The sequence below is a fragment of the Schistocerca piceifrons genome, chromosome 5, assembly GCF_021461385.2.
Source record: "Schistocerca piceifrons isolate TAMUIC-IGC-003096 chromosome 5, iqSchPice1.1, whole genome shotgun sequence".
NCBI lineage: Eukaryota > Metazoa > Arthropoda > Insecta > Orthoptera > Acrididae > Schistocerca > Schistocerca piceifrons.
The window spans coordinates 51,288,905-51,298,438 of NC_060142.1; positions in this window are offsets into that span (position 1 = coordinate 51,288,905).

The following is a 9,534-nucleotide window of genomic DNA, read 5'->3' on the forward strand; positions in this document are numbered from 1 at the left end:
ACGCTGCCCTCCAATGCTAAATTTGTGATCCCTTGATGCCTCAGAGCATGTCCTACCAACCGATCCCTTCTTCTGGTCAAGTTGTGCCACAAACTTCTCTTCTCCCCAATCCTATTCAATACCTCATCATTAGTTACGCGATCTACCCACCTAATCTTCAACATTCTTTTGTAGCACCACATTTCGAAAGCTTCTATTCTCTTCTTGTCCAAACTATTTATTGTCCATGTTTCACTTCCACACATGGCTACACCCCATACAAATACTTTCAGAAACGACTTCCTGACACTTAAATCTATACTCGATGTTAAAAAATTTCTCTTCCTCAGAAACGCATTCCTAGCCATTGCCAGTCTACATTTTATATCTTCTCTACTTCGAACATCATCAGTTATTTCGCTCCCCAAACAGCAAAACTCCTTTACTACTTTAAGTGTCTCATTTCCTAATCTTATTCCCTCAGCATCACCCGACTTAATTCGACTACATTCCATTATCCTCGTTTTGCTTTTTTTTGATGTTCATCTTATATCCTCCTTTCAAGACACTGTCCATTCCGTTCAACTGCTCTTCCAAGTCCTTTGCTGTCTCTGACAGAATTATAATGTCATCGGCGAACCTCAAAGTTTTTATTTCTTCTCCCTGGATTTTAATACTTATTCCAAATTTATCTTTCCTTTACTACTTGCTCAATATAGAGATTGAATAGCATCGGGAGGGGCTACAACCCTGTATCACTCCCCTCCCAAACACTGCTTCCCTTTCATGTCCCTCGACTCTTACAACGGCCATCTGCTTTCTGAACAAATTGTAAATCGCCTTTCGCTCCCTGTATTTTACCGCTTCCACCTTCAGAATTTGAAAGAGAGTATTCCAGTCAACATTGTCAAAAGCTTTCTCTACGTCTACAAATGCTAGAAACGTAGGTTTGCCTTTCCTTAATCCTTCTTCTAAGGTAAGTCTTAGGGTCAGTATTGCCTCAGGTGTTCCTACATTTCTACAGAATCCAAACTGATCTTCCCCGAGGTCGGCTTCTACCAGTTTTACCATTCGTTTGTAAAGAATTCGCGTTAGTATTTTGTAGTTGTGACTTATTAAACTGATAGTTCGGTAATTTTCGCATCTGTCAACACCTGATTTCTTTGGGATTGGAATTATTATATTCTTCTTGAAGTCTGATGGTATTTCGCTGGTCTCATACATCTTGCTCACCAGGTGGTAGAGTTTTGTAAGGACTGGTTCTCCCAATGCTGTCAGTAGTTCTAATGGAATGTTGTCTACTCCCGGAGCTTTGTTTCGAGTCAGTGCTCTGTCAAACTCTTCACGCAGTATCATATCTCCCATTTCATCTTCATCTACATCCTCTTCCATTTCCATAATATTGTCCTCAAGTATATCGCCCTTGTATAGACCCTCTATATACTCCTTCCACCTTTCTGCTTTCCCTTCTTTGCTTAGAACTGGGTTTCCATCAGAGCTCTTGATATTCATACAAGTGGTTCTCTTCTCTCCAAAGGTCTCTTTAATTTTCCTGTAGGCAGTATCTATCTTACCCCTAGTGAGATAAGCCTCTAGATCCTTACATTTGTCCTCTAGCCATCCCTGCTTAGCCATTTTGCACTTCCTGTCGATCTCATTTTTGAGACGTTTGTATTCCTTTTTGCCTGCTTCATTTACTGGATTTTTATATTTACTCCTTTCGTCAATTAAATTCAATATTTCTTCTGTTACCCAAGGATTTCCACTAGCCCTCGTCTTTTTACCTACTTGATCCTCTGCTGCCTTCACTACTTCATCCCTCAGAACTACCCATTCTTCTTCTACTGTATTTCTTTCCCCCATTCCTGTCAATTGTTCTCTTTGCTGTCCCTGAAACTCTGTACAACCTCTGGTCCTTTATCCAGGTCCCATCTCCTTAAATTCCCACCTTTTTGCAATTTCTTCAGTTTTAATCTACAGTTCATAACCAACATATTGTGGTCAGAGTCCACATCTGCCCCTGGAAATGTCCTACAATTTAAAACCTGGTTCCTAAATCTCTGTCTTACCATTATATAGTCTATCTGATACCTTTTAGTATCTCCAGGATTCTTCCATGTATACAACCTTCTTTTATGATTCTTGAACCAAGTGTTAGCTATGATTAAGTTATGCTCTGTGCGAAATTCTACCAGGCGGCTTCCTCTTTCATTTCTTAGCCCCAATCCATATTCACCTACTATGTTTCCTTCTCTCCCTTTTCCTACTGTCGAATTCCAGTCACCCATGATTATTAAATTTTCGTCTCCCTTCACTACCTGAATTTCTTTTATCTCATCATACATTTCTTCAATTTCTTCGTCATCTGCAGAGCTGGTTGGCATATAAACTTGTACTGCTGTAGTAGGCATGGGCTTCGTGTCTATCTTGGCCACTATAATACGTTCACTATGCTGTTTGTAGTAGCTTACCCGCACTCCTATTTTTTATTCATTATTAAACCTACTCCTGCATTACCCCTATTTGATTTTGTGTTTATAACCCTGTAGTCACCTGACCAGAAGTCTTGTTCCTCCTGCCACCGAACTTCACTAATTCCCACTATATCTAACTTTAACCTATCCATTTACCTTTTTAAATTTTCTAACCTACCTGCCCGATTAAGGGATATGACATTCCACGCTCTGATCCGTAGAATGCCAGTTTTCTTTCTCCTGATAACGACATCGTCTTGTGTAGTCCCCGCCCGGAGATCCGAATGGGGGACTATTTTACCTCCGGAATATTTTACCCAAGACGACGCCATCATCATTTAACCATACAGTAAAGCTGCATGCACTCGGGAAAAATTACGGCTGTAGTTTCCCCTTGCTTTCAGCCGTTCGCAGTACCACAACAGCAAGGTCGTTTTGGTTAGTGTTACAACGCCAGATCAGTCAATAATCCAGACTGTTGCCCCTGCAACTACTGAAAAGGCTGCTGCCCCTCTTCAGGAACCACACGTTTGTCTGGCCTCTCAACGGTACGGCTATCTGTATCGTTGAGGCACGCAAGCCTCCCCACCAACGGCAAGGTCCATGGTTCATGAGGGACAAATACACACACTCATGCCCGAGGGAGGAATCGAACCTCCGCCGAGATCAGCCGCACAGTCCATGACTGCAGCACCTTAGATATTACAAATGAACATATGAACTTCTACGTCTTTAGTTTTGACATTAATGAACTCGCCATGTTTCTTGTGCCACTGTCATATTTGTCACTGATATAAATAGAGTGTAATGTATTTAAATTTAATCCATAATAAAGCGAAGAGCTCTTAAAGCATGAACTCCACTTTCCCATCGCGCATTTGAAAGAATCTTTGATATCAGCTAGGCCTCGGGTGCATAATGGCATCGCAAAGTTGAGGCAGAAAAAATACATACACTCCTGGAAATTGAAATAAGAACACCGTGAATTCATTGTCCCAGGAAGGGGAAACTTTATTGACACATTCCTGGGGTCAGATACATCACATGATCACACTGACAGAACCACAGGCACATAGACACAGGCAACAGAGCATGCACAATGTCGGCACTAGTACAGTGTATATCCACCTTTCGCAGCAATTCATGCTGCTATTCTTCCATGGAGACGATCATAGAGATGCTGGATGTAGTCCTGTGGAACGGCTTGCCATGCCATTTCCACCTGGCGCCTCAGTTGGACCAGCGTTCGTGCTGGACGTGCAGACCGCGTGAGACGACGCTTCATCCAGTCCCAAACATGCTCAATGTGGGACAGATCCAGAGATCTTGCTGGCCAGGGTAGTTGACTTACACCTTCTAGAGCACGTTAGGTGGCACGGGATACATGCGGACGTGCATTGTCCTGTTGGAACAGCAAGTTCCCTTGCCGGTCTAGGAATGGTAGAACGATGGGTTCGATGACGGTTTGGATGTATCGTGCACTATTCAGTGTCCCCTCGACGATCACCAGTGGTGTACGGCCAGTGTAGGAGATCGCTCCCCACACCATGATGCCGGGTGTTGGCCCTGTGTGCCTCGGTCGTATGCAGCCCTGATTGTGGCGCTCACCTGCACGGCGCCAAACACGCATACGACCATCATTGGCACCAAGGCAGAAGCGACTCTCATCGCTGAAGACGACACGTCTCCATTCGTCCCTCCATTCAGGCCTGTCGCGACACCACTGGAGGCGGGCTGCACGATGTTGGGGCGTGAGCGGAAGACGGCCTAACGGTGTGCGGGACCGTAGCCCAGCTTCATGGAGACGGTTGCGAATGGTCCTCGCCGATACCCCAGGAGCAACAGTGTCCCTAATTTGCTGGGAAGTGGCGGTGCGGTCCCCTACGACACTGCGTTGGATCCTACGGTCTTGGCGTGCGTCCGTGCGTCGCTGCGGTCCGGTCCCAGGTCGACGGGCACGTGCACCTTCCACCGACCACTGGCGACAACATCGATGTACTGTGGAGACCTCACGCCCCACGTGTTGAGCAATTCGGCGGTACGTCCACCCGGCCTCCCGCATGCCCACTATACGCCCTCGCTCAAAGTCCGTCAACTGCACATACGGTTCACGTCCACGCTGTCGCGGCATGCTACCAGTGTTAAAGACTGCGATGGAGCTCCGTATGCCACGGAAAACTGGCTGACACTGACGGCGGCGGTGCACAAATGCTGCGCAGCTAGCGCCATTCGACGGCCAACACCGCGGTTCCTGGTGTGTCCGCTGTGCCGTGCGTGTGATCATTGCTTGTACAGCCCTCTCGCAGTGTCCGGAGCAAGTATGGTGGGTCTGACACACCGGTGTCAATGTGTTCTTTTTTCCATTTCCAGGAGTGTATATTTCCCGAACAATAGAAAAGAAGTTTGAGATTTCCAAAGGGCTTCTAGCGGCATCATTCGGCCAAATTGATTGTATGAACCGCACATGGAACGTAAAAAGCACGAGGGTTCATGTCCAATATTCTTTTTGGAGACCTACATTTTTTCCTCTCATTTTTGCCTCATTATCATATCCTTGGCTTCGTAAATCTTCTAGTTTTACTTTGCAAAATTTTAGGAAACCTAACAAATAAGTTGCTAACCCTTTTCGAGTAGTGTCAGTTACAGGTAAAAAAACTTAAAAAATATTCTCTTACCTCAGCACGTTTTTGTTGACGGGTTAACACAGACGAACCTTGTAGTAACAGTAAGTTGTAATATGTGTGAAACGTGAGGTATGCAGTCTAGAATTATAGAATAGTATTTAGATACAGGCAGCATTGAAGCTGTGAGGACGGGTCGTGAGTCGTGGATGGGCAGCAATCGGCTCTCAGCCGTGATACCGTGCGGACGGGCTCGGCGCGCCGGGCAGTGATCCGCAGGTGTTGTTGTTTACCCGCTAGCGCGCAGTCGCGTCGTTGTATTGCCTTATCGTACCTGTACCGACCCGCCATGGCGTTCTCATATCGAAAAGCTACAATCAAACTAACGTTCAACGCATCGTACACGAGACCGAAGACCCATGAAGTTGAACGGTTTCTACGAGACATCATGCACGTAGAACCGCAAGAACTGATAGGCATTCATCTGTCTATTGTAAGCAACACAGTGTGCCTCAAACTGATTGACGAAGCGGCCTGCGACAGATTACTCCAACGATCTGCAAACGGCTTTCGCTTCTGTCACGCAGACGGTAATGTGAGCGTGGTAGGAGTTGACCATGCTGGTCTGGGGGTGCGTACCGTGCCCATCTTTGAACTACCGTTCGAAGTTCCTGCCAACCCAGTCGTTGATGCGCTGCGGCCTACGGCACAGTTCTGAGCCACAAAGAGGAGAAATGGAACACATTGAAACGTACCCTGTCCTTAACGGGGTACGACAAGTGCGCATAGAACTTAAGAAGCACGTTCCGTCATATATTTTCGTTGGTGGCTGCCGCGCAGTTGTTATATATGATGGACAACCGAGGACCTGTTCGGGCTGCGGCCAGGAGGGTCATGTTAGAACTGAGTGTCTGCAGCGCCGCCTCGTTCAGGTGCCCCGCAATGAACTTCCCCAACGATCCACTGTGACCTCTCTCCCGCTAACGTATGTGGAGGCGGCACGACATGATGTGATGGATGATCAAAACCTGCTACCACCTCCAGCCGCTGCCAGCTCCGTTGGAGAGTCAGCGCCGTCGACAACGCCGCAGCCCAACGGTGCAGAGGTTCCTACAGCCTCTGCCCACCGCAGCGTCGTGGGCACCCAGCCACCGTCACTGTCGGGATCAGACACAGGGGTTCCTAGCGACCGAGAGTGTGTCGAGCCCCGCCCTCCAGTGGATGTCGAATCTCGGACCCGAAAGCAAAAATCACCCAAGCGACATAAGAAGAGGCGATTGCCAGCTGAAGAACAGGACAGGGATGTGAAGCCGGCGGAAGACATCGACTTCGTTGACTCGTCCACAATTGCAACGGACTCCAGTGGCATCATTCACCAGAAGGTGCCTGAAGACAAGGAACGTTCTCCTAAATTTGGTGGCCCAGAAAACGAGGCGCATTGCGTCGATTCCCAAAATGTGGGCTCCTGTGAAAGCGACCAGCCACCAATGACATCACAATCGTCTCTTGGTGATTGGGCAGACGATATGGAGGCAGATGATGCACAGCAAACATCGATATCTCCACCAGACCCCATGGCTGACATTGAGCCCGGAGGGCTCTGCCAGTCAGGGACTCATACGGCACAGTAATGCACAGCATGCAGATGGATGGCTGTGTGGTGAGTGAGATCACTGTGGGCTTGCACCGGCACACTGCCTCCGCTACTTGATATGTCTCAGTCATACCGTGTAGGAACAGTCAATGTCAATGGTGTCCACTCCACTGTCAAGACCCGCATGTTACACGACATGATCAGAGCGGCAGACTTGGACATTGCCCTTCTCCAGGAGGTCCGTCCCGAGCTGCGTTTGGACCTATATAGCTACACCACCTACAGCCTACCCTTAGGTGATGGCGCAGGAGGAACGGCCATCCTTCTCCGAGATGGCATAGACGCGACGGACGCGACGTACTTGTCGAACGGGCGAGGCATCGCACTCACACTTGGCGCAGTGCGCCTCATTAACGTCTACACTCCCTCCGGTAATTCGCACCGTGGTGACAGGCATGTCTTCTATTCGGAGGAGGTAGCCCCACTTTTGCAAGGAAATATGGACCATTTCATAGTGGGTGGCGATTTTAACAGTGTTCTGCGGCCCGAGGACCAGATACCGCATTACGTCCCATGCCCGGCTCTACAAGCATTGATACGTGACCTCGCGCTCCACGACACTTGGCTCTTACATCATGGGACCCAGAGTGGATATATGCACTTTACCAGCCATTCTGCCAGTCGTCTGGACCGGATATACGTCTCGCGTGCCCTCCGCACAGCAACCCGTGATGCAGAACTCTGGCCGACGGCTTTCACGGACCATCTCGCGTACATCTGCACTGTCACCTTACCCCGACAACTCATAAGACGCAACACGGGCCCGTTGACGCTGAACGTCTCCCTCCTTCGCGAGGAATCGTGTCGGCGAGGAGTCACTGACACGTGGCGTCGATGTATCAGGCGCCTGCCAATGTATGCTTCCACGTTGCTGTGGTGGCTGGGATGTGTCAAACCTGCACTCCGAAAGACCTTGATGGCCTACGGGCGTGACAGATCGAACTGGCAAAGGGCAACATCGGAATTTTACTATACACCGTTACGTGAGCTGGCGACGCAACCGCCGTCTCCCGAACGTCAGGTGTCCGTACAACGCATCAAAGCTCGTCTACTTCGCATCAGGACAGAGCAGCTAGAAGGTGTCCGCATCCGTGCGCGAGTGCAAGACTGTATCCCCAAGGAAATGGCGTCAGTGTATCACATTGTGCGCGAGAGGCGCCACCGCAAACGTCAGCTCATTACGGCGGTAAACACGGAGGAGGGCGGCCGCGCAGTGACACAAACGGACATCGCGCACACGTTCGCCAGACACTATGGGACCTTGTACATGGAAGATCCGCGAAATGTACGTGATTATGACGAGCTGCTGCATGATTTTCCCGCCCATAGGGACGTGGCACCTGCTGATAGTCTGCTGTTGCCCATTACATCCGACGAGCTGACATCGGCCTTGGCACGTGGAGCACCGAACAAGTCGCCTGGACCGGACGGTTTACCCCTGGAATTCTACCGCACTTTTTACGACCTTATGGGCGACAAGTGGCTCCAAATGTTTCAAAACCTGATCCGCCCTGATTTCACTGTCCCCACAGAATTCACAGAAGGCATTTTGATCCCAGTACCGAAACCGAATGGTAGTTGTAGGTGGCAGGACATTCGCCCACTCGCACTCCTCAACAACGACTACAAGATCTTCGCCCGTATCCTCCGCGCGCGTTTCCACACCGCTATCGGGAAAGCCATCCACACCGATCAGACATGTTTAGGTGGTGGCAGCAACATTCATACGGCGTTAGGAGCATACCGCGACGTAATTGCTTTGACGGCGGTCTGCAAAATACGAGGCGCCCTTGTCGCCGTAGATTTTGACCACGCATTCGACCGCGTCGACCACGGCTTCTTACGCGCAGCTTTGCAACACATGGGCCTCTCTCCGGAGTCTGCACAGGTGGTCCTTCGACTGGTCCACGGAGCGCGCTCCCGCATGATGGTCAACGGTTATCAGTTTGGTCACATCGTTGTTGGACGGTCAGTGCGACCAGGGTGCCCCTGTCGGGCATATTATTTGCTGCAGCGCTTGAACCAGCTTTACATGGTCTACGGCAGCGATTAACTGCGGGACGTGACCATTCGTTGTGGTGCATTCGCCGATGACGTGGTGTTCCTGGCCAGATCAGAGGATGAAATGCATATGGCGCTACAGTGGCTACGCCAGTACGGGGCGGTCGCTGGGAGCGTCATCAGCGTGAAGAAGACAAAATACATGGATGTCGGAAGGAGGCTTTCCCACACAACGGCGGTGCCCTTTGACAAGGTGCCCGTACTCAAGTGTTTAGGAGTGCAATTCTATAGCAATGTCCGCCGCACGGCGGCGGCTACGTACCGCCGGCTCCTACACCAGACACGTGCTTTGCTGCAGGACAACAAACTGCGTCGCTTGGATATGCTCCTCAGAACACGTTATGTCAACACCTATCTTGTTTCAAAACTGAACTATTTTGCGCATATCCTTCCCTTGACGGCTACGATGGCCGACAGATTTCAAGCAGCACATGGACGTTTCGTAAGCACCGGTCTGGTTTTTAAAGTCCGATACGCCACCCTGACATTGCCGCAGCGGGCGGGCGGTATCGGTTTAATTCACGTATATAACCGTGCGCGATCGCTTTATCTCAGCACTATGCGTCGCACGTGGACCTCTGCCCACGCCACTCTGACGGGCACCCTGATAGCGGAAGTGGCACCACACTCTCTGCATCCCCTGGTTTCTATAGGACACATTTCACCGGCACTCACCCACATCAGAGAGTTCTTGATTGACTTCAGCTACTTACGGTCAGAACTTCCGACGACACGGAAGCCCAGC